The following is a 27167-nucleotide window of genomic DNA, read 5'->3' as shown; positions in this document are numbered from 1 at the left end:
CACGGCCTCAATCTGGCCAGGACATGAGCAGCTGCATGCCGCCTGTCTGTACAGCCCCATTGTGATTGAAAAAGAACCTTGTGCATTAGCAAATTTAATGACAGAAATAGTAATTTCATCAAGGAAGACTGGAGGAAGTAGTCACAAAAAAAATGTTGGGTATGATAACTACAATCCTGTTTTCAAGGAATAATGTATACAGTCCACTTTTTAGCATGACCATGTTTGTTATTTGTTTTGTTGTCTTATCACATAGCTAAAAATGGCAGGATACAGACCACCTCTTTGGGGCAGCCGCTCCATTCAGGCACAGATTGGGGCCAGGGCAGCCACAGTGGCAGCCAAAAGGCCCCAATCCAGTGCTTTTCAGGACCAAGGAGAAGCGGCAAAATGCTGCTTATCCCTGGTCCTGAAAAGAACCAGATTGGGGCCTTGCCCAGGACACTCCGGGAGCCACAGCCAGGAGAGAAAGGGGCCACTTGGCCCCTTTCTTCCAGGCGCCGTTCCCGCAGCCGTTTTGTGGCTGTGGGAATGAAGCACCCTCCAGAAGGAGCTCCTTCCAGCGCTGCTGTTAGGCTGCCACAAGCGGCCTGACGTGGTGCGAACACGTCACACCTGCATCACGTCATTTGGATGCAGTGCGGCCATGACATCATAATGGCGGTGCCCATGTACACAGGGCACTGCCATTATGTCACTGGTGGTACGTATTAGGGTTAGGGAGCGTGTAGATGGTGCACGCTCCCTAACCCTAATGCTGGCGCTGGTATACGGCTTTTTGGTGGTCTGTACCGCACCATTGACACCCTGAAAGTCCATTTAATGGAATCTCTAACTCACATTGCTGTAGATGTGAACACCTAAAATGAAACAGACAAGATCTAAATGAGCTTGTATTGAGACAGAGGCATAGTCTTGTTTACTACTAATAAAACTCAAATCATGTGATGAAACTGAATAAATAAATAATAATGGTCTTATCACATAGCTTCTGGGCTTCCACTCTCCCAGAAGGCTACTTCTAGCTGTCCCACCCTAAAAAGGTGTAGACAGGAAAAAGTAGAGTCAAGCTTGAATAGCAAAGACAACATCCAACATGTCAGCAATTTCTGGGTATCCTTTCCGAAATGGCTAAGACCTGTATGTGGCTGCCAAACCAAACTCAGTTGTGTTTGCATTTTCTTGATAACTTTGCCTTCCCATTTTTCTTTGATGCCTAAACTAAATTTGTAAATATTCAGCTGAAGTTTTAAACTGCAGCAATGCTAGAGAAGTTCAGGACTTAAGAAAAATGTCATTGGAGGGGGCAGAATTCTAACTGGAGTAATGCATTCATTTTGCCCCCATCATCATGGCAATATCATTATACCTTGTGCATATATTAGGCCTCCAGTTTTCAACTGAGTTAGATATGAATCTCTTTTTATAGCCACAAGTGAATCAATGCCTCTGTACACCAATTTTAAAAACATCTCTTGTTTCCCAAAGATAAGTATCTGACTGAAAGATCTCAAAATACCTGGAAAGCTCATCCACATGTGTAATACTATAGCACTTGCTTGTGGAAGGAAAATTTGTATGGATAGGCTGATAAATCTTGGCAGACTTTATCAAGGACAATAACCTTGACCAAGTGACTTCTTTTGACAGGCCAAGTTCAGATTTAGATAAAAGAAAAGAAAGATATCATCTGGTGTGTTTTCCTTCAAATACAGTGAAACAAGAACAACAGATTATGTATGTGCTATCTATCTATTGGTACCTATGCTTTTAGTACAAAGCATGAAATAAACAACAGAGACCCAATTGCTGGGAACTAACCTCCTTTTCTCATTTTTGGACTTTCTGGGGAAGATTGGTTTTTCTTGTGTAGCTAAGTCCACATCCTGCCCACCAAGTGGACCCTACAATTCCTTCCATCACTCGTTTGCATGCCAAAATCAAACATGGGATAGTGGATCTCCCTGTTGTTGTTATTTGCCATCATATCACCTTCAAATTATGGTTATAGTATAATTAAGAGCCTTCCAAGAACTCTGGACAACAACAGCCTTGCTCAGGTCTTGCAAACTCAGGACTCCAGCTTCATTTATTGAATCAATTTATCAGGAAAGCAGTCTTCTTCCTTTCCTACTACCTTCAACTCTACCAAGTATTATCATCTTTTCCAATGAGTTATGTCATCTCATGATTTGCCCAAAGTATGATAGCCTCACATCAGTCATATTGGGTTTTAGGGAGAATTCAGGCTCTATTTGTTCTTGGGTCTATTTATTTGTCTTTTGGGAAATTCATGATATCTGTAGAATTATCCTCCAGTATTACATTTCAAATGGGTTGATTCTCTTTCCCTCAGTTTTCTTCACTGTTTTAGGTTCTGCAGTAATACATATGATTCCTCTCTTGTCACAGAAATGCATTACTAGGCCTGCAGTACAACAGGTTGAAATGAACAGATGCAAAGAACACTGCATAGAAAGAGAGGTGATGGCAGGAACTGGTTTCTCAGTTGTTGTTGTTGTTGTTGTTGTTATTATTATTATTATTATTATTATTATTATCATCATTATTTTAAGCTTTACTTATATAGCGGCGTAAATGTACACAGCACTGTACATACAATCTTTTTAATTAGATGGTTCCCTGCCTTCAGGCATAAAATCTAAAAAGACACGACACAACAGGCGAAGGGAATGGTGGTGGGGAAGGGGATCAGATCCAGCAGTTCTTCTCTCCCTCTGAGGCCTGGACCAAGGTAGATGGACTGGAGGGAGGGCTGTGCTTTTTAATCGAGACCAGGCCCGATGGAGCTGATCCTGACTTTTCACTCCTTCCCAGGCTGGATAATGACAGATGGCATGGAGGGAGGCCTGTTCTTCTTCTTCAGGCTAGGCCCGATGGAGTTGGTCCTGCCTTTCAGTTGTGCAACAAGGCAGTTTAAAATCCTCAAATGTGGGGGGGCTTTCATCTGGAGTCTCCTTTTAGGCAGCAAGGCACTGTACTGACAGGGCACAAATGTACAGAATGTATTGATCAAGTGCTTTGATCAAGCCACTTTCAATAGACACAGAGCTATCACAGTTCAGAAAAGTTACATTTTGGATAACAATTTCCAGATTCTCACAGATAGCATGGTCATGCTGGCTACTAATCTTTTAGAACTGTAGCCTTCAAAATATATATTTTCTGAGTTTTGCTAGGTATATGACCTTCTGTATAGTTTACCATTTTCACATTTAATATAGAGATGAGCAGGGACCATATTCTTCTCACTCCTGAATATTTTAAAAGCCAAAGTGACTGATAATAAGTGTGTGGTTTTATTATTGATGAGTGGGCATGTATTTTGACCTGAGGTCATACAGTGCCCACATACAAAACATCAAATAAAAGATTGTCAGTGCATTTCTGGAGACAAACCTAACTTTCAGAATAAGTTCCTTGCTTCACATGCAGTCATATCTAAACATCAGGAGACAGCTGTCATTCTACAATATTCAGTTTTTTTCTGCACTCAGTGAAGTATTTAATCACCAGTGCAATAGTTTAACCTCCAATTGTTTCTCAGATGCTCCGCTTCTGTGAATTTAAGTAAAGCTGCCATACAACTGGACAAAGGATTGTGACGTGGTTTAGACTTATTCCTAAAGTGGCTATCAAAGGACCACTGAAATGTTGATTTCCCCACTGAATTTCCAGCAATTCTTTATATTTGAAAATATGAACTGTGTAGCTTTGTCTGTCACTCACTTCAGTCACCACAGAATATCTTTGTCGTCATGTGGGGAATATGTTTTGTGCATTCCACACACATTGCACAGGGCACACAAGCTCCAAACCCACAGATAAGATGTCAAGGACTGTTTTCATTTCAAAATTTCAAAATTAGGAGCATATTTGTTTCTCCCTGCCAAGTATGGGATTGAAGGCCAAGTCTCCAAACTCAGTGCTTTCAGATTTATTTTTCCTCACCTATGCCAGATCTTTTACCATGTTATCTAATTTTTTTCTACATGTGGTGAGGATGAGTATTTGTTAGGGTTACTTTGCTATTAGGAAAATGGGGAGGTAGACATTGCAGACAGCTGATTCTGAGTGTCATAAGAGGGAAGCAAAGTGTTATCATAATTTTTAAACACAGTAATTCACAAAGGATGCATATGGGTTTTTCCCCCTCAGATGCCAAAACAACTTGTCCACCCTTGGAGATTAATAATGTGCAATGACCTAACGAATGGCAGTGGTATCTATTTCCTGTAGTATGGCCATACCACCCAGATCACACCTAAATTTGACTGCTAAGCATGGCTGGACCTGGTAAATTCTGGGACAGGAAAACTTCAGGGAATACCAGGGATCACCATGTAGCATTGGGAAAGAATACTGCCTGAAATCCAGGAAAGCCAGTATCAATCAAAGTTGCTAATACACAACATATAAACAATGAAATCCACATGTGCTTAGTTACACAACTAATTTAGTTGCCAGTCAGCAAGGCTGAGACAAGAAAGTGTCAGAGGTACTGCTTCTGATCATCACAGGCTAATCGGCTGATGGAAAGGGGGTGGCAACATCATCCACCTGCACCCTGATCACCAGCAGCACCTCCTTCTCTTTACATGGTTGATGCCTGGTAAAGTAGGTCTGGTTGGGTCCATTATAATCATGGCAATATTGGCACCATTATGGCTATCCAGGGTCTGTGAATACAGATCTGCTGTGGATGCATATTTCTAGGTTATGCATCCACATTTCTAGGTTATGCATCCACGTGTGACAGTGAATTATGACCAAGCTCCCTACATTTCATTTCCAGTTTAGGCAGCAAAATGGTTAGAGCTCGTCCAGCATAGGATTGCTAATAGGACTGCTAACTAGCTCTGCAAGGAGACACAGGAGATTATCACAAGGGGACAGGATAAGGACAGGATCTCTCCCCTGTCCTTATTCCATCTTTGACTGTGGTCCTGTGAAAGGCTTTTAGATCACAGTGCTATTATCTCATCATTGAAGCAGTACTGCATTAATGCAAACTCCCGCTAATGCAAAATGCGGGTGATGCTGCTTCAATGATGGGACAATGACATGATCTGCGCAATGTAGCAAAAGAAAATGGAACTGCTGCTGTGTTTTGCTCCACCACCTAAAATTTATTGAGTAGTTGCAGAGGTGGGGGCATCTTCTCCTTTATTTCAGCAGCAAAACATTTTGGCCTGGTCCTGGGGGCCTTTCACACTTCACAGCTGTAGTGCCATATGCCACTTTAACTGACATCATTTCATCTTATGGAATCCTAGGATTTGAAGTTTGGGGAAGGGTATTTAGAATTTTTGACTAGGGCGGCCTAATGCCTCACCAGACAAGTCCCAAGATTCCATAAAATGCAGCCATGGTAGTTAAAGTGCTATCAAAGTGCCATAAAGTGTAGTGTGAAAGGGCCTCAGGTTGCTGAAGAACACCTGGATGCTCCTTTCCAGGTCAGCCCAGGCTGTGATACTAGATACTAGATAAAATACCACTAGTATTCAAAACCAGTGCTTCTAATCCTGACGGTCAGCATTCATACCCCAATTCATTCCTCTTGAAGTTGCCAGTCCACCATATATTCAAACACACACATATATGCTACAACAGAATTGTTCCACAACTCTACTTCATCCTGTTGACCAGTTACTCTCAGCAAAATGATCAGGAAAGCACCAGGCTGTGAGACACTCTGTTTCAAGGAAATTGCCTGGCCCCATTGGAGCTATACGGCAGCTGCCATTTGCTGAGCAGAAGCAGAAGTAGCTTGTGCTTCATCACCTGCAGCTCTTCATTATACCAGGAAGCAGAACAAGTTCTCACTTGTGGCAGAGGGCACTTAGGAGCAACTTTGTCAATCACAAAGTGAATATACAAGTACACCATCTGGGATCTGATGTTGGTTTTATGACCCTGTCACGTAATAGAGCAAGAGATTCCAGAAGCAGCTTGTCAAAGAACTGCAGGTATGTGCTTTGAAATGAAAGTCTCTCCATATACTTATTTCAAAGCTTCAGGAAGCTTCTTTTGGACTCTGGCTTCCAGAATCCCAGAGTGGCAATGCTGGCTGGGAGATTCTGGGAGCAAGACCCCCCCCCCCCCAAAAAGGAACTTTTCCATACTTTACCCATATCAGGTCGAGAAGATACCTTTTTAAAAAAATCAGTCTGTTAGTGGAAATACAACATTTCAAGCTTCCTATTGTTCATCCTATGAAAACACTTTGGGCTTTGTTGTTTGCAGTCAGGACTCTTCATAATGTTTCCTGAGGAAATGTGGCATGGAACTCAAGCATTTCCTTGCTATGTTTTTGCATTTCTAACACTATGCTGGTCCTGCAGAAATAACATCTTCACCTGTGCCAAGCTTCTCATGGTGCAAAACACCCACAGCAATGTTATCTGAAACTTGTATTCCACACACGTCAGGAGCTCATAGTTAACTTTCAACAAATATGACCTTTTCGTGTGCATTTATGCAGCTTTAAAATGGTAAATACTGCCATTTGGAAAGCTTAATATAGGTTGTTGCTACTTGGCATTCCAGTTAAATAACATGTGTTTAGATCACTCTCAGGGTGTTTGAAAAATATGTCTTCCCAAATATGGGTTGCACTTAACAAGAGTCTTTAGTATACCTCACTTCATATTTCAGCCTCTTCCACATCTATAAGTTTCTCATAAAATTAATGTGCTTTGCTCACTATAAAACCACCTGTGAAATAATGAGTCTACATGCGTCTCTGATGCTCTCTACTTGCCAATAGTTTCAGCCAGCTAACTTTAGTTAGTTAAATTTAATGAAGTTTTTGTTAAATAGAATACCATGAAGAACAAAGTCTGGACACGTTCCTTTTTTGAAGTACCTGGACATGTACAATGCACTTTGTCAACATGCTAGGTAAAGATTCTGAGAGCTGAAACAAAAACAGGTCCAAGCTTCATCAGATTAGAATGGAAAGCTATAAATGTTAGTATGACTAAACCAAACAATTCACATCATTCTGATACGGAACAGGAAAAGACAGAAAGCACTCTTACAGGAAAAAAGCTGGAAGACTGTTGTAATGAGGAGCTAGGTATTGTGCTTCATCTCTACCCATGCCCAAGAAGCTACAGAGTTAAACTTCATATATGTTTGTCAGGCATTGTTAGTTAAATGGAACATGTATAAGAAATGGGAAAAGGGGGAAATCACAAAAAAGGAATTCAAAGAAATAGGCATGTGTAGGGGTAAAGTCAGAAAAGTTAAAGCTTAACCTTCTCTTCTCCAAGTTAAACATCACCAGCTCCCTAAGTCGTTCCTCATAGAACATGGTTTCCAGACCCTTCACCATTTTAGTCCTTGTTGATATGCAAATGGACTTTAAATTTCCTGACTTTGCCCAATTGCCGCATGTCAAGAGGAGGAGGGGCCAGCCTGCTAAAGATACCCTTCCCATACCATCTTAATTAAGGTCAGAAACAACAAAATGCAGACATCTTACTAACATCTCTATTTTTTTCCTATTTAAAATATAACATCTTGCCTGATGAAGAAGCCAGTGGAGCTTTGAAGGCTTGCAACAAATATATTGTGCATTTCGGTTGGCCAGTAAAGGTATCACTGCTTGGTGGATTTTTGTTTGAATTTACTAAATGGCCAACACAGCTAGCCCTGCATGTTTTATGTGAGATACTCTTTATTTAGAGTTTGGAAGAAGTATAAGCTAAGAATAAGTGCAAAAATTCCAACATGGGCATCTCCTCATGAAGCCTTGTTTAGAACAGTTCCATGGCTAAATGAAAGTTGCTATAAGTACAAAGATTTGCTTATTCATGAAAACAACAAGTGAAGATTTAAAACCCAAGAAGATCTTAAAATGAAATGGAAAGTATACAATTGGTTTCTATATAGAAATTTATCATGGATAATTAAAGAGAAGGAAAAGGAAGTGCAAAATCAGAGCTAGAAAAGACAATCTTAACAGATAGTAACAATATATTATCAAAATTATACAAATGTCTATTAAAAATGTATACTGAAAAGCAAATAATTAAAGAAAATATGTTAAAATGGGCCCAAAATTTGGATATGATATTGAACTTAGACAATGAAAAATAACATGGGAAAAGAAGTTAAAACATACCTTGTGTCAAAATATTAAAGAAAACTATTATAAAATATACTATAGGTGGTATTTAACACTGGAAAATTATCTAAGATTTATGGAGGATGTAGTAACAGTTGGCAATGCTTAAAAGGAAAAGGGTCAATATATCACATGTGGTGGACATGTCCAAATGCCAAAAAAAAAAAAAAAAAAAAGGTCCTAAATTCAGTTTGCAAGCATTAGACCATCTGATGACAAAGCAGAAAAGTGGGAGGAGAGATAGGGAAAAGAGGGTGTTTTAAAAGTAGCTGAGAAGGTGGGATGGCAGAGAATTGACTGGGGCTGCCCTTGCCACATGTGATGGTTGGAGGGCATGTTGTTTCCATGAGCCTCCTGTTTCAGAAAGTACCCAGAGGGACACATTTCCGCTGTGAGCATTAACATTAACAAAACATTACAGTTTTGCTTTATAAAAGGGGGGGGGAGGACAAAACAACCCTTCAGCACTTCAGAAATATCGTGTAAATCACCCCACCCTATTTTAATTTCACTGGAAAAAAACCTATCCTGAAACCAACCTAATTCTAGGCTTTCAACCTGAGTAAAAAAAAAAAGGGGGGGGGAGCAAAACTCCCAAAAAATAACTTTCCCAAGTATATAAAAAAAGCAGAGCTAAATTAGCTTCATCTTTCCCCACGTAATTCTAATCCCTAAAGACAAGTCCTAGCTCCCCAAACATGTAAATATTTCCATTTCAAATGCTTAATATAGGCAGCTGTTATTTGGTTTTTCTGTTAAATAAATACATAGAGATGAGGAGTCATTCATATGGAATTTGGAAAATAGCCTAACATCTTTGCTGGTACATATTTACTCAGAAGGATGTCCTGATTAGGTAGAGAGGGGGAAGTAACTTTTGATCATCCAAATGCTGTTGGACTATTAATCACAGCATCTTTGACCCACTGGTCATGATGCCTGGGGCTGATGGAAGCAGGGATACAACAATGTCTGGAGGGCCACATGTTTACCTCCCCTGTGCTAGAAGCTGTTAGCTGGAGCCTTGGGAAGTGAGAATATTGCAGCGTGAACAAGGAATAAACATTCCTTATCTGCATGGTCTTCTTAGAAAGTCCTTCACAACTTGGGTCCAGCCTGTGTGAATGACTTAGTTTGTTTAGGTTAGTTATATGCCCCACCCTTCTGCTAAAAAAAGGCTCCAGAGTGACTTACAAATTGTTGATTTGAAAGTTCCCTGCCTCCAGATTTACAGATTAAATAAAATGTGAAAAATAAGGAAAGGAAAGAGTGGTGGGAGGAAAGTATTAAGTACAGCAGATACTGTCTACTTTTTACTCCCTCTGAGGACACAGCAATGGCAGTTCAAATGGAGGGAGTCCATCAGTCCATCAAGTGCTGGGACCAAGGCACAATGAAGTTGTGCCTGCCTACTCCTCTCTCTCTTGAAAGCCACAGCAGTTGCAGTTGGGCTGGAAGGACAGCTTTCCATCAGCTACATGAGCAAGGCATGATAGACTTGTGCCTGTCTACTCTTCTCTCCCCCCACCCAAGTTGGAACAGAGTAGTAGTTTCCAACCTTTGGTCCTCCATTTCTTTTGGATTTCAGATCCCACAAGCCCCAGACAACATGACCAACAGTCTGGAAGTATGGGAGCCAAAGTCTGGAGGACCAATGGTTAAGAACCACTGGAATAGAGAGAGGATCTCTTATCAGCCACTGGGGCCAAGACATAATGGTGCTGCATTAACCCACTGCATTCTCCCTCAGAAACCAGGGTGGTGGCAGTTATAAGAAAGGGAGGACCCTCGGAAGACTTGGAAGGAAAAGGTAAGCTTTTTGGACTCCTCTAGATCATTTCCTGTTGAAGAAAAAAAGGTCAAAACTGTTTTGAAGGGAATAAGACAAAAAGTGACAATAATGCTGCAGTGTGAGACAATCACATTGAGGAAAAAAGCTTGCTTAGATGTAGAAAATGTGGTAAGCTCTTGGTGATGTCAAGTTAGGTTAAACATATACAAAACATTCTGAGCCTTGTTCCAAACCATCTTGACATGTGCTGCTGAGATGATAGAACACCAAAATGGGGAACAAAGAACAAAGGCAACATGTATAGTTTTGGAAAGTGTTTGTTGCTTATGGGTGAGTTGTTTTGTATGTCACAGACTTTTGTTGCTCAGCTGCTGGCACTGTATGCTTTTATAATAATTCTATATAAAGTTAGTTTAATTGTTTGTTCTTGTAGAACTCTAGGCGTACAAGCAAGATTCCATTCATGAAACTAAAAGCTTTAATAAAATCAAAAAACTTCGGCAGTGCCAAAATTGCCTACTACCCCAGCAGGCATTTAGAAGCAAACATTTAGTACACAGAGGGCACCTGGGAGGGCACAAAACAGTCCCATATGCCACACTTTCTTCACCCCTATGATAAAGTGTCATTATATTTTGAGGGGGGTAGCTCTCAGTTGTACACATTTTTATCCAATCTCATGGTTTTGTATGTAGTTCATTTCTTCAGATTGCACTGAAAACCTGACAAATCTGTGGCCTGTTACAGACAGCCAAAATAAAGCTGCTTCGACTCACAGTGGAGGTATGGTGTTTCAATGTTGCATGCGTCCTAAGAGTCCAGAAGTCGCACCAAAGCCACGCTCCAGTCCTTAGAGCTGGAGCATGGCTTTGGTGCAACTTCTGGACTCTTAGGACGCATGCATCACTGAAACACCATACCTCCACTGTGACTCGAAGCAGCTTTATTTTGGCTGGCTGTACTCATTTTACAACAAGATAGGAGATTGAAAATGGTCAGTTTCATCCCCCACAAAATTCCCTTGCATCTTTAATTGTCTGCACACAACAAATCAATACATGGCTATCTAGCATTGAAATAAGAGGTATGATTCCACGCTTTTATTAGTTTGATATACAGGCTATTATTACAAGGCCTGAAAGGGATAATAATGATTTCATCAGAAATACAACTTAACTCTCCTACACCTGGAGGAATCAGACTCATAAGCTTTCATCACTGAAAGGGCTCAAAGTGAAATTTCTTCATTTTGTCAATTTCCCTCCTTGTAACACTGGCAATCTTTAAGAATAGGTGTGTGCTGGTGAAATCTAGACACCTAAAACCTAGATAAATATTAAATAGAGTATCTACCAGCATGGATCTCACTTGGGAAGAAAATTAATTAAATTTATATCCCACTTTTCTTCCAACATGAGATCCAGGGTAGTGACTCTAGCAGTGTGAAGCTCAGTTATTTCATTTTAACTGATTCATTAGCTTGCTGATTAAATTTTATCTATAACCTGCAGTACCATCTTCAATCATTAAGTGCCTGGTATATTTCCCTAATCCTCCTTGGAAACAAAGTTAAACCCAAACCTCAGTTTTTCATTTCTCCAGAGGGCTGTGAAGCTTTCTTTTGCAGGGTTTCCAAATTCTTCAAATCTGTACAAGCTGTGAGAGAGAGAGACCAGCAGGAAAAAAAAAAGAGGTGGAGAACAAGGGGAGAAAAGATAAAAATCAAAGAGAATAGGAATATCAGGGTGGATTCTAAAGAGAACCTGAGGAATTAAGAAACTTGTAACCCTTGCTAGTATAAAATAAATTGTGTGTTTCTGGTGCTCTGAAGCCTGAGAAAGAAAGGCTTATCTATGGCACAGAATACTTTTCCTGACCTATTGGTTCTGGGAGAAGGCATTGTTGGCCTCTCATTGGAGAGACCAGAGATGTAAATAAAAACGGTGCGCTTCTGTGAAAGTTAGCAGGGAGTGGGCGGGGCTTAGCCTGCTTGAGGCTCACCTGCCCAAGCTCCCTGTCACTTGCCTCGACCGTTGGCCCACTCTCCTGCCTCAACAACAGCGTGAGATTCATTCTGGTCACTTTGAGGTCTGGTAGGAATTTTTGCCCTTGTTTTTCCAAGGGTTTTTTGCCTACCCTACACAGTTGGATGGGGACTTGGACAATTGGCTTAGGGTGTGGTCATAAATAGGTTTCATGGCATAGGCAGAGGGAGATAGAGGCCTGTTACAGACAGCCAAAATAAAGCTGCTTCGAGTCACAGTGGAGGTATGGTGTTTCAATGATGCATGCGTCCTAAGAGTCCAGAAGCCACACCAAAGCAATGCTCCAGTCCTTAGGGCTGGAGCATGGCTTTGGTGTGACTTCTGGACTCTTAGGACACATGCATCATTGAAACACCATACCTCCACTGTGACTCGAAGCAGCTTTATTTTGGCTGTCTGTAACAGGCCAGAGATTTCGCTGAACACCTCGGCACCCTCCTAGAGAGTGAAAGTGGATCTCTGGAACTGAGGTTTACATCTGGCAACTAAACATGAAGGGGTAGAGAATTGCCTTTGGGCTGGCTTGAGATTTAAACCCTCACTTAAGTCTTGCGAGTTAAGTGGGGGAGACTTGGGTTGGCCTTCCGGATGCGGGCCAGCTGGAGAGCAAGCCTCTTCTGGGTTGCCCTTGGGGCTCAGGTGTTTTCGTCCTTTGGAAGCTGGGGAATTGGTCTTGGACCAGACCATCCACCAGCTGTTCCTACACAAGGTTCTCCCCCCTGTGTTTGCAGTTCTGAAAGAAATGAAGTTAAAAGGTTGAGTTTAATAAAGTTGCCCATTTTATAACCCAATTCTTTGTGTCTGGTCTCATTATTTAGTGAGTTGGACAGCAATGCTTCTTCCACCAAGAGCATATCTCCAAATATTATTTATAAGACTCTTTTAGTCAACAGATATTAGACTTCTGGAGGTTTGCTCCCAGTTTACTGAGGGCTCTTCTACCCCTCTTTACAATTCATCAGTTCTTGTACAGCTTGCTCTTCTAACACTTGAACAATTTGAACTGAGCATGTTGTGGCAACTGGATCAATAAACATTTTGTACTTGATTGAGAGGGTTGATGGTCTGTGGCACAGTAAAGAGGGCATTTCCAATGGAGTATGAAAACAGGAATATGAAACAAAAGCCTATCACAGGCAGTTATGGAACTTCAGCTAATGACTGAAAGATCATGCTGAGATTTCTCTTTGAAGACTTGAAGCATAAGCCCAATTACAGAACATGATATTTGGAAAGCAAAGGATTTGGGATTGAAGGCTAGGAAAGTAAGCATGTAAGAAGAGCTCTATTAGATCAACCAAAAGATTACCAAATAGGGATGCAATCTTCACATATTTCACTTTTGAAGGAAGCAATGTATAATTTTACCCATTTCTTCCTACTGCAAGAAAATCTTTGAAAACTGCAAAGTATTTGAAGTGCATTCATAGTTTGGGGCTTACTCCATACAAAAAGTGCTTATGCCCTTTTGTACTCATATTGGCCTGTTACAGATTGCCAAAATAAAGCTGCTTCAGGTCTCTTTGGAAGTATGCTGTTTAAATGATGCATGCATCCGAAGAATCCGGAAGCTGCACCAAAGCTGCACTCCAGTGCTTAGGAATGGAGTGTGGCCTTGGCGCGACCTCCGGACTCTTAGGACCCAGGCATCATTTAAATAGCATTCCTCCAAAGAGACCCGAAGCAGCTTTATTTTGGCAGTCTGTAACAGGCCGTTGTTTGGCAACTCATGGGGACACATTACATTTGTTATATATAGCTATTATTACTAGTAGTTATAGATAGTCCTCTCCTCCATGAATTTGCTCAATCCTCTTTCAAAGCCAGGCCAATTGGTGGCCATCACTACATCAGTTGACAGTCAGCTCTACCATTTAGCTATGCATTACATATATAAAGCAGTCTACAAATCCTTCATCTCCTGCCATTTGTTCATTTTTATTGAACGACCCCATATTCTAATATTAGGAGAAAAACTTCTCCCTTATCACTTTCTCCACAGAATCTATAGATGCCTTGCTCATGTTCTTTTCAAATCTTTTAAAATCTAAAAGCCACCAGATGTTGTAACTGCTCCATTAGAGTTGCTCTACCACTTTGTAACAAAGTGGTACTGCAGCCAAAAGTGTTGCAGCCACAACGTTGTGAGTTCGATCCTGAGGGTTCCAGTACTGACACAGCCTTCCATCCTTTTGTAGGTCAGTAAAATGAGTATCCAGTTTATTGGCAGCAATTGGCTTACATGTTGTAAACCACTTAGAGACTGCTTAGTTCAGTATGAAGCCATATATAAATGTAAATGCTATTGCTAAATGCTATTGCTTGATCATTTAGATTGCTTTTTTCTGCACCTTCTCTGGTTCTGGAATATTCTGTTTGAAGTACAGTGAACAGAACTGTACATAATATTTTAAGTGTGGTTTCAACCATAGATGTTTGTAAAGATTTACAATACTGGTAGTTTAATTTTCATTTCCCTTTGTAATTATACTTCAAAATGGATTTTGCCTTTTTCACTTTAACCATAGTTATTTCTACTGAGGTAGAATTCAAATATATAGTCATGTTAGCCTATAGAATCATAGAGTTGGAAGATACCACAAGGGCCATCCAGTCCAACCCCCTGCCATGCAGGAACTCTCAGTCAAAGCATCCCCACGGACAGATGGCCATCCAGCCTCTGCTTAAAGACCTCCAAAGAAGGAGACTCCACTACACTCTGAGGTAGTTTGTTCCATTGTCGAACAGCCCTTACTGTCAGGAAGTTTCTGCTAATGTTGAGGTGGAATCTCTTTTACTGTAGCTTGTATCCATTGTTCCGTGTCCTGGTCTGTGGAGCTTGTTCCTTCTTCAAGTTTGTTTCCTCTTCAATATGACATCACTTCAACTATTTAAACAGGGCTATCATATCACCTCTTAACCTTCTCTTCTCCAGACTAAACATACCCAGCTCCCTAAGGTGTTCCTCATAGGGCATGGTTTCCAGACCCTTCACCATTTTAGTCGCCCTCCTTTGGACATGCTCCAGATTCTCAACATCCTTTTTGATTGTGGTGCCCACAACTGGACACAGTATTCCAGGTGGAGCCGGACCAAAGCAGAATACATTGGCACTATTACTTGCCTTGATCTAGTCACTATCCTTCTATTGACGCAGCTTAAAATTGCATTGGCCTTTTTAGCTGCCTCATCACACTATTGACTCATGTTCAACTTGTGGTCTACTTGGACTCCTAGATCCCTTTGACATGTAGTCTCCTTAAGCCAGGTGTTCCTCATCCTATATCTAGGCATTTCATTTTTCCGCCCTAAGTGAAGTACCTTACATTTTTCTTTGTTTAATATCAATTTTTTAGCTTTGGCCCAGCTTTCTGGTTTATTCCGGTCACTTTGAATTTTGATCCTGTCCTCTGGGGTATTAGCTATTCCTCCTAATTTGGTATCATCTGCAAATTTGATAAGTATGCCCCTAATTCTGTCATCCAAATCATTGATAAAGATGTTGAATATCACTGGGCCCTGGACAGAACCCTGTTGGACCCCACTGGTCACTTCTCTCCAGGATGAAATGGAAACATTGTTGAGCACCCTTTGGGTTCAGCCAGAAAACCAATTACAAATCCATGTAACCGTTGCCTTGTCTAGCCCACATTTTACAAGCTCATGCAGTCGAAGGCTTTCATGGCCGGCATCCATAGATTTTGTGGTTTTTTCAGGCTATGTGGCCATGTTCTAGCAGAGTTTCTTCCTGCCGTTTCGCCAGCAACTGTGGTTGGCATCTTCAGAGAATTTTTGTCTGGAAAGGACTTGGGTATATATATTGTGTGACCTGAAAAGGCAGGAATGATTTGCATGTGTGTTGTTCTGTGCTGATGGCAGGACTCAGGGTGGGAGGGTCTGCAAAGGAGTATTAGTGTCTGCTTGATAGTGCTCATTGTCTGCTGAGAGATTTCTCATTTGCATTTCTTGAGTATTTATTTTGCTATATTTCAGGACTGGTAGCCAAACCTTGTTTACTTTAAGGGATTCTTCTTTCCTGTTGAAATTGTCCAGGTGTTTGTGGATTTCGATGGCTTCCCTGTGCATCCTGATATGGTAGTGGTTGGCATGGTCCAGAATTTCAGTGTTTTCAAACAGTATTTTATGCCCAGGATGGTTTGTAACATGTTCTGCTACTGCTGATTTTTCTGGCTGGCCCAGTCTGCAATGTCTCTCGTGTTCCTTGATTCTTGTTTGCACACTGCGTTTAGTGGTCCCTATGTAGACTTGTCCGCCACTCCACAGTATGTGGTAAACTCCTGCGGCTGTGAGAGGGTCTCTCTGGTCCTTGACTGAACAAACATTTGCTGTATTTATGAGCTTGTTTGCAAGAATGTCATAGGGAACCTTGTCAAAGGCCTTACTGAAATCAAGATATACTATATCCACAGCATTCCCTTCATCTACCAAGCTGGTAATTTTATCAAAAAAAGAGATAAGATTTGTCTGGCATGACTTGTTTCTCTGAACTCGTGTTGACTTTTTGTGATTATGGTATTGCTTTCTAGATGTTCACAGACTCTCTGTTTAATTATCTGCTCTAGAATCTTTCCTGGTATTGATGTCAGACTAACTGGATGATAGTTGTTGGGGTCCTCTTTTTCCCCCTTTTGGGTGATGGGGGACAACATTTGCCCTCCTCCAGTCTGCTGGGACTTCACCTGTTCTCCAGGAGTTCTCAAACATTATTGCCAATGGTTCCGATATTACATTTGCCAGTTCTTTTAATACTCTTGGATGTAGTTCCGCATATTCATTTTTAACCAGGTATTCCTGAACTTTCTCTTTACTTATTCTGCGCTGGATTTCCCCTATTCTATCCTCTGCTCCATTATCCTCAAGTTGAACACCCTTTTCCTTTTCTGAGAACACTGATTCAAAGAAGGTGTTGAATAATTCTGCCTTTTCTCTGTCCCCTGTTAGCATTTTGCCCCACCATTTCCTTATTCTTCCTTTTATTTCAAACATATCCAAAAAAGCCCTTTTTAATGTTCTTAACCTCTCTTGCAAGCCTGAGTTCATTCTGCGCTTTAGCTTTTCTGACTTTACCCCTACACATGCCTGCTATTTCTTTGAATTCCTTTTAAATCACTACTAAATTTCTCCTTTCTGAGTGTGTAGTCATCTGTTCTAGAAAGGTGTCACCCAATTCCTCCATCTGACTTGGGGGTCTGTAGTAGACTCCCACAATAACATCCCTGTTGTTTCCCTCCCCTTCAATTTTTATACAGATGCTCTCCACCTGGCTTCCAGGATTAGTGTCCTGGATCTCTTCACTGGTGTAAATATCCCTGACATATAATGCTATTCCTCCTCCTTTCCTGTTTGGCCTATTTCTCTTAAGAAGGTTATACCCCTCTCTTCCTACATTCCAATTATGAGACTCATCCCACCAGGTTTCAGTGATGCCTATTATATCATATTTGCTTTGTTGTACTAGGAGTTCAAATTCATCTTGCTTATTCCCCATGCTCTGTGCATTAGTGTAGAGACATTGAAGACCATGGGTCCCCTTTACTTTATGCCTGTGCAATTTTTTTGCCTCCCAGTATTGGGTCCTTGCACTATTTGTCTTGTTCTCTCTATGACAGTTTGACTATTTTCTCCAGTCCTTTTGCCTTCCAGAATAGTGTCTCCCTCCCCCACATAACTCAGTTTAAACCCCTCCTGATCACATTCTTGAGACTGTTGGCAAAAACATTTCTGCCAACTGGCATGAAGTCCCCCCTCATGGAACCGCAGCCCATGATCAAAGAATCCAAATCATTCTCAGTGGCACCATCTGTGCAGCCAGTTGTTTATATATACTATTTTCCTCTCCCTTCCTGGACCATGCCCTTCAACTGGCAGAAGAGACGAGATGATAACTTGTGCATCCATCAGTACATGGAGAGATCTTGTAGCATCTTTGAGATTAACTGAAAGAAAGAATTTGGCAGCAAGAGCTTTCATAGATTTCAGTCTATGCATCTGAGGAAGTAGACTGAAGTCTATGAAAGCTCATGCTGCCAGTTTCTTTTTTTCAGTTAGTCTCAAAGGTTCTACAAGATCATAGAATCATAGTCACAAGAGCCATCTAGTCCAACTGCCTGCCGTGCAGGCACTCACAATCAAAAACTATCCATGTACTACTTCTTTGGTGTTATCCATTGTTATGTTTAAGATTCTTTTCCTGGTCAGTCATGGATAGCTAATATTCTATCTACATATACATAGTGTTTGGGATTAACTTGGTTAATGTTGATCTCATGTTCTACACTTCACATTTGTTTCCACTGAATTCCATTTCCTACTTTGATGACAAATTCCTCAATCTGTAGAGATCTTTTAGGGGGATCTTTCTTGTAAACACTTTAGATAATTTGAATTTAATTCTCCAAATTCCACAATATAAATCATTGTGGCCACCCCATTATTTGTTGTTATTTACCTTCAAGTCAAATTTGGCATATAGTGGCCCTATCAATGAGAAATCTCTAAGACCCTCCAGTCATTAACTGCTCTACTTAGGTCTTGCAAACTCAGTGTCATGGCTTCCTTTATTGCGTTACAGATAAATTGATTCAATCTTCTTCTTTTCCTACTGCTTTCTACTTTACTGAGCATTATTTTCTTTTCCAGTGAGTCATGTCATTCACTATATCCAAAGTATGGTAGTCTCAATTAAATTGTGTAAACTCCTGAAAACACATTTGCCCAAAGCAAAAAGGCTTGTTAACAATTCAATCCCTCCCCTTCATTTCATTTCTTGGAAGGGAAATATGGAAATAATATCTCTTATTTGAGTTGTGTGATAGCATACAATGATTAGAGATATTCCAATTTATTGGTAAACAATGTAATAATATTTACATTTCAGATTCTATGATAACCATTTTCTGGTAAATAAGACTGAAATTTCACACAATTAAAAAAAATAAAGGAAAATGTATAAAAGTTAAAAAGACAGCAGCAACAACAAAAGAAACCAAATATCTATAACATAAAAATTTACATCCCTGCAAGAATTTAAGCTTCACACAACTCTTAGGGAGGAGGTTCGTTAGGAAGGCTTAGGACTTGGAGCACAAATTTAAAACAAATTTAGAAGCTAAGGATAGAGAAAAGTGAAGTGAAAGAACAGTCAGAATTGCAAATGGATTGAGAAATAACACTTAGGGAAATGTCTGCATGCAGTTAAAGTAGAAGGAATTCTAAAGTAGGATGCAGGCAAAATGAGTAGATGTAGATGAGAAAGGTCCACTGACAAAATCTCATCATACTGAACATGAAGGATTGAATTCCATGAATAAGGGAGGAATATAATGGTTATCCAGAAAGTGACCAAAAAAGAGAATGACTAAAAGAAATGTGACAAAGCAAAAAGTGAGATGAAATCAGCAATATGAGGATTCAGTCTGTTAGGAAGGCATGCTACTGAAGGAACTATGAGACAAGGGGCAAACTCCACACAAGGACTAGCAAGAAGTGAATCTGAGAACTACTGGCAGCAAAACTACTGTTCATGAGGCAATGGAGGTTTAGAGACTCTGGAGCAATGACTTGAGAGACCCAAGAAAATATAAGATTTATGAGGCTAGTTTCTAAATCCTAACATGGATGTTGTACCTTTAAGACTTGGCTAAACAGAAAATTCTTCCACTGGTGTCTTCTCTGTTATTGTAACTTTGCAAGCAAGTATTCTTAAGGGCACAATGAGGGGCAGTGACCACTTTCACATACTGATTTGAACTAACCAACCAATTCACTAACTTTATGTTTCTAGTCTATTCCAGGTTGACAATACATTTTAGAAACTTGTCCCTCCACTGCCTTCTCAGTTCTGCATAAATTGTAGTTATAATAAGTTCATAGATTAAACAATTCTTTAAGGAAGCACTCTTGCTTGTTGCATTGAAACCTTATTAATTTCTTTGGGACAGCTTCAGAGCTTTGCTTTTGTAGGTCATTGTCTGGAACACATTTCCTCTTTCTGATATGTCTGCGCCCTCTTTGCCATTTATCATTTCAATTAACTTTTATATTTCTCCGTCTCATACACAATTGTTCATTGCCACCCAATCAGTTTGGGGTTTCTTTTTTCTTTTCCTTTTCTTTTTTAGCTAAAGGACATAGACTCATTTTCTCTAGAGTTCAGCACTGAAAGTATAGTCTCTCCTCTTTTCTAAATTCCTTTTGTTCCTCATTTGACTGTTCATGCTGTCTGTCCTTCATTCTACTGCAATTTGTGTCACCCCGTGTAGCTATATTTGTTCATTTCTTTGGTACAATCCATGCTCAGAAAAGACAACTTTGCCTTTTGCTTTCAGAGCTTCGGTCCCTCTTGACATGCTGCAGTGTTTTCAAGAATCATCTTACAGCATCTTACTATTTTGTCTTACCATGTAACCCATCTTTCCACATTTTTAAAAACTCAGAGGAACTATGAATGACTAAAGATATATTTTGTGTACCGAATGCCCCAGATTCCCAACACTGGCATCGCCAGTTAAAATGAACTCTTCTAAATCTTGAGAAAGTTGCTTTTGGGGACTACAACTCCACACTGTGCGAGATTCTAGGAACAGCATGCCTAAATGTTGGTGTTTGGTAGTGTGGAAAACAGATCTCATGAGCATAGATTGCCAAAGTGCTATCATGGGGGTGGGGAGGGGAATGTGATAAGAAATTATGATTGGTATGCTTTGGTTCATAAACTAGCACAATTGTGGCAGGACAGCAGGCTGGTGTGTTAAATTCACAGCTGAGTTACAGATAGCAGAAGATGTGTTGGGGTGCCATTAAACAAAGGAATTTTTACAAGGTGATGAATAGGGTAATCTTACAAGAACAATGCTGCAAGGACTATTGAAAACATTAGAAATCCCTCCTCCCAGATTGCCTCTCCCTGCCTCTAAGGAAAGTTTCCTGGCCCTCCCCTCTCTGACACTGGGACACTGATGCCCCTGAGAAATGTGTCTGGGTGTGGTGAGCAAGCAGAAAATATAAATCACTTCTGGGGCTGGTTTAAATCTATTCCCTCTCGGTCTTCCAATCAGGAGAAAAAAATGGTACTGAAGAAACCTGGAAAGAAATGGAGAATGCTGTTTCTCACACATACCAGAAGGTGCCAATCAGAGCACCAGACACACTGGGTGCTCAAATACACGGGGAGGTGAGTGCTCTTATGCCATCCATATAATTTGTTTTTTCCCAGTAGGTGAGACAGAGCAAATATGTTTTTAAGAACAAATACATTTATTTCCATTTCATTTTGTTAGTATGCTCTCACCCACAAATAGACACACTACAATAGACACACAGCTCTATAGAAAATCTATAAAAAAGAATAACAACTCCATTTGCCAACAATTTCATACACCAAGTCATGTCGCTTAGAGCAGAATGATTCTGCAGGTGACCCTTCTAGTTCAGAGTTGTTACATTAGCGATTTGGGTACGTGGAAAAACATTTTCCTGTCCCTAATTGAATGTACAAACATGAATGCCCTTTAAAATCGCAGCCTCTATATCAGCAAAGCCATTCTGAAATAGCTGACCTTCTCCGCCACTTCTCTTACTTTCAGCCATTATTCTTAGAAGACACACTCTAATTAGAATATCTCATTTCAGTGAAAATGGTAAGATGTAGAGAAGCCAGCTATGAGAATCTGTTGTTTCTATTAATTTCTTGCACCATTTGATCAGGCATACCATGCGTGACCCTATATTTAGAACAGAAATTAACCCTAGGATTCTGATGTTATTCAAATGGTTCCTGGTTGTTGTAATGTACAACCAAAGAGGCTGTTACATGCATGGATAGCCTTGTGCCTATTCAAAAAAAGTTGCTTTCCCCCACTTGTGGCACTAAATAAGTGACCTGACAAAAAAATGTTAAAAGCATATTTTTGACATGGCACCAGGCAGTGCGTATTTACACACAAAAGCTGAGCTAATCATAAGTCTTGAGGAGAAGAAACTCTGCAGAGTGCTGGCTGCTGGTTCCAAGGGTAGTGGAATAATGAATCTGCTCTGTATTGTAATCAGAATTTGAAAATACTATCCACGGAGCCAAACTCTATCCCCCAAATATGCCTAGTACCTTGGACAGCTATTTCGGCAATAGGGCTCGGATCCTGGCTAACTCCTTTAAAGTTTAAAATAAAATCCAGAATAATTACACCACTCTGCTGAAATGGAAGCACCAGCCACCACTGATTCCACACTCAGAGGGCTCTTTTCACTTTCTTTGTATGTTTTTAAATAAACTGCAAAATGCATCCTAACATGAGGTATGTTTTAGCACATGTAGTTTAATTGCAAATTAACTAAAGTACTGGACAGTTTTTAGAATGGAAGGTTACTAAATAACAACTCCCAGAATTTTCCAGCCAACATGACCAGTTGTATATAGATGCATATAATCTGGAAGTCATACCTATGCATTTTCACTGTCAATCCAAAGAGTCCTGGCTACTAATTCATTTTCAGGCACAATTCAAAGTGCTGGTCATTATCAATAAAATCCAGTAGTCCAGACGATCTGTGCATGACAATTGAAAAAGATGTTGACATGCTGGACCATGTCCAAAGGGGGGGGGGGCAACTAAAATGGTGAAGAATCTGGAAACCATGCTCTATAAGGAGTGACTTAGGGAGCTGAGTATGTTTAGTCTGGAGAAGAGAAGGTTAAGAGGTGATATGATAGCCGTGTTTAAATATTTGGAGGGATGTCCTATTGAGGATGGTGCAAGCTTGTTTTCTGCTGCTCCAAAGAACAGGACCTGGAACAATGGATGTAAGCTACAGGAAAAGAAATTCCAACTCAACTTTAGGAGGAACTTTCTGACAGTAAGAGCTGTTCAACAGTGGAACACACTCCCTCAGAATATGGTACCATCTCCTTCTTTGGGGGGAGTCTTTAAACAGAGGCTGGATAGCTATCTATCGGGGATGATCTGAATATGAGTTCCTGCATGGCAGAGAGTTGGACTGGATGGCTCTTCTGGTCTCTTCCAACTCTATTATTCTATAATTCTAAGAAAATATCTCTCTGTATAAGGAATGCTGCAAAAATGCTGAAAATATCCAGGGAAAGGCTTTCTCTGGGACCTGCCACCATCACAGGCTTGCTTGGTCAGGACATTAAGCTTCTCAGTGGCTGATTCCACCCTCTGGATGTCCCTTCTATGAAGGTTAGGCTGACCCTCTCCCTGCTTTCCTTTCACCAGCAGGCAAAGTTGTTTTTGTTCATGTAGACATGTAGTATGCAATCACTCTCAGGGAAATTCCTCGTTGTGGGGTGTACTTTGTTTAGCTATGTTTTTAACTTTTGTGTTTTAAACATAATTTTATACTGTTTAAATTATATTAGTTTCATTGTTTTTAAACTTGTGTTAATAAACATTTACACCATTTTATATGTGAGCCACCTTAGGTCCTACTTCAGGGGAAAGGTGGCATATAACTAAAATAAAATATTTGGCATGGATTCTTGCTCCATAAATATCAAAAGGATTCTTTACTTCCAAGCATGTGTGTTCCCAGTTCATGCTCAGGCAAACTCCTGAGCATTTTAGCAACCCAAAGTAGCAGAATTAATGGAATCTTGTCATACATAGATTTCTTTTTTACCCTCCATCAGAAAGCATGGTTTTTGTCAAACTGCAAAATTAATATAGCTTGACACCGCTTTGCCTGCCATAGATCCATCCTATGGAATCATAGGATTTCTAGGTTGTTGTGAGCTCTCTGACAGAAAAGGCTAAACATCTCTCCTGTGAGTTTTGAACCATGGCAGTTAAATCAGTATCAAACTGCATTAATTCTGCAGTGTAAATGCAGTCCACATTCAAAAAAACAAGAGTGATCTGTCCCTCCCACAATACACACACAGAAGATATTGAAAATATTACCTAAACTCTCAGACCCCAGACCAATGAGACTTTGTTCACTGACCTTCACTTTCCCACTTTGCGCCAACTGCTTGACACCTACAGTATATACTCAGCTGAGTTCTCCCTGATGTGGTGGCTCAAGTGGTTGAGACACTGACTCTGTTGACTGCAAGATCGGCAGGTTGGCAGTTCGAGGCCTGGGTGTCACATGATAGGGTGAGCTCCCATCACTAGTCCCAGCTTCTGTCTAGACCTAGAAGTTCAAAAGCATGCAAATGCAACTAGAAAAATAGGTACCACTCCAGTGGGAAGGTAAACAGCATTCTGTGCAATCATGCTGGCCACATGATCACAGAGTAGTCTCTGACAACTCTGGCTCTTTATGTTAGGAACAGAGATGAGCACCGCCCCTATGGTCAGACACGACTTGACAACCTTGTCAACGGGGAATACCTTTACCCTTACCTTCTCCCTGATCCTGCCAGATTCAAGGCTACAGGCACAGTTTCAATTCAATGAGCTGTATCTGACTCCACCTGGTTGGTCTCATCTTGAAATCAGGATGATGAGTCTCATCTTGCCTTCAAAGACAGGAGCACAGAGAGTACTTTAAATCTGGGGATGGGGGCATATTTATGAAAGAAAGTGGATTTTATTTTATTTTTAAATGCTATCACATGTTGACTGTTTCCAGCAATTTAAGTGTATGGTGCTTGATTTTTTAAAAAAATTCAGTGGTGTTTTGGGACTTTTTCTATTGCATTTGATTTTGGAATTCTATTGTTCTTGTGGCTTGGTGATGGTGTTCAAACCCAAATGTTGCCATGCTTACTGAATCTTAAGGTTTTAGAGCTTGCTGGCACAGACAAAAGCATTAGCTTTCTTTTGTGTGGCATTTATCTGCAAACACTTTATTCCAAAACAACACAAAGTGAAATGTTTGAGCATACAGCTTTTCAGAGCCAAAGCAGATAACTCTGCTGCAGTTTATTTCCATGGCAAAGATTTAGAATAGATTTCTTTACAGAATTATTGAACTGTACAACTGAGAGGGACCCCCATGATTATCTTGTTCAACCCACTGCTGATACCAGCATCCACAGTTAAAGTATCACTGATAGAGGATCATCTAACCTTTGCTAGATCCAAAATGTCAACAAAGAAGAGTCCACCACCATTTAAGGTAGGTCATTGCATTGTCAAATGGCTTCTCAGTCATTCTAGAGACACCCTGGTGGCCATTTCAGTCACAGGAGACTGAGCTCTGATATATGTGAACAGGCAAATGGTGTGCATAAGAATTTACTGAATACTTCCTTACATCGGTTTCTAAATAGTACTGTCATTGGCTAACCACAGTTAATCCCAGCATAATGCTTCAGAAGGATTCTGGCCAATTTGGGGGAGGGGAATACAACCCCCCCAAGATCCCTAACCAACACCTCCAGCTCTAGATTGATTATTTAGATGTTCTCCCAACTTTAGAATACCTACCTGAATATTTTAAAATGGAATCATTAAAAACATAGGGAAGGGAAGTATGCCAATCTTGCCCTTGTTACCTTCTGTTGCAGAGGCCATATCCTCCATGGGAGGATATCAAGAGGCATATCAAATGCCCCATTTTACATGACCTCTCAATTCCAGAGCCTCTCAGATAGGGAAAAGTGTCTTTATTTTAAGAAGAGTCCTTAGATAGAGGAAAAAGCTAATGTAGCCTTGAAAATAGCTTTAACGTGAGTAAATAAATAAATGAATGAAAGTGTCAGGAAGCAATCCTTGGTAGGATCTTGATAGGTAGTTGCAGAGTGAGGAGCTCAGGCAGGGATAGTTTAGGTGGCCCAAATAACAAGAAAAAACACAACCCAATAAGGAGAGCATATCTGCCAAGACATAAATGGGACTTAACATCAGCCACTCCAAGTCTATTTTTTTACCTGGCCACTTTGTCTGGCTTTTCCCATTTGCTGAAGGGCTCATCTACTGGCTTCCTCTAAGTCCCCCCCCGGCTCAGAAATCTTTCAGGTTTCCTTATAACTCTGGCAGCCAAGAATGACTTCAGTCCATCCACTGCTGAGTCTTTTTTTCACTGCTTTTCAAACTCCTGAAACTCTGGTCTAAAGGAGACACCTGCAGCCCTTCTCCCATCTTGCAGCTTCTGCCTTCCAGCACCTTTCTTCAAAGCTATCCAATGGACTTTTATTGGCCTCCTTGCCCCATCCTACATCAGGCCCTTTAACTGAAGCCACCTGCTCCTTTTCCCCTCCTGAGGTCAGAGAACTGGTTACAGGCTAAAAACTTTTCATGTCCAAGTAGCACTTACATGACATAGAACAGCCATGTGGCTCCTGGCCTAATTTCAGAAGACCTCTACAAGATATTAGTTCAGACTCCTGGCAAAAGAAATATGTTCTTCAGCCTGGAGGGCAGGAGGATGAGATGTGAAGAAGAAAAAAAGACAAAGAACAAGACATGGCAGAGAGAAAAAGAAAATGAAGAAGCACCATTATTCCACTCTCCCTATTTTTATCCACTATCTTCACATAAACAGGGAAAAGTAAACTGGGGAGATTATCACACTGTTCTTAAATAGCAGGATAGAAGCAGGATTGCAACTGTAGTTGCTAGATCTTACTGCATGACCTCATGGCTAGGCAGTAGCTTTCCGGTAGCCGCTGAGGCCCCGATCCGCCGCTTTTCAGGCTGCGGGGAAGCATCAAAACACCACTTCCCTGAAAAGGGGTGTCTTTGGGGCTTCAAGCCCCAAGGACACCCCGCGGCGGCGGGGAGGGGGAGAAAGGGGCCGCTTGGCCCCTTTCTCCCTTGCTTCGCTGGGCGCAGCCATCTGAAGGCTGCGCCCAGCGAAGCAAAGCGGCGCCGTGGACCAGGAAGGAGCTTCGAAACGGAGCTCCTTCCTGGTCCGCGGAAAGGGCGCCCTAGGCGCCCTGCCACGGATTGAGGACGTCATGTCCTCACGGCGGCGGCCGTATGGAAGGGCCGCCGCCGTTTAGTGTGTGACGAGCATGCACTAGGGTTAGGGCGGTACGGAAGCACTGCCCTTTTGTAACCCTAGTGCGTGCTCATCACGCACTAAAGTGCCGGTCTGTAACCGGCCAATCTGTACTTCTGTTGCTGCTTTTAATGAACAGGAAAATCCCATGAATAGCTATCAATTGCACAGTTAACCCCCTTTTGAAGTATGTGCCAAAGGGCATTCAGGAGTAATTCAGAGAGAAGGGGAATTAAACCAGTTTTAC

This window comes from Sceloporus undulatus, chromosome 1, assembly GCF_019175285.1.
Source record: "Sceloporus undulatus isolate JIND9_A2432 ecotype Alabama chromosome 1, SceUnd_v1.1, whole genome shotgun sequence".
NCBI lineage: Eukaryota > Metazoa > Chordata > Lepidosauria > Squamata > Phrynosomatidae > Sceloporus > Sceloporus undulatus.
The sequence above is the reverse complement of the archived record's forward strand: the minus strand, read 5'-3'. Positions refer to the sequence as shown.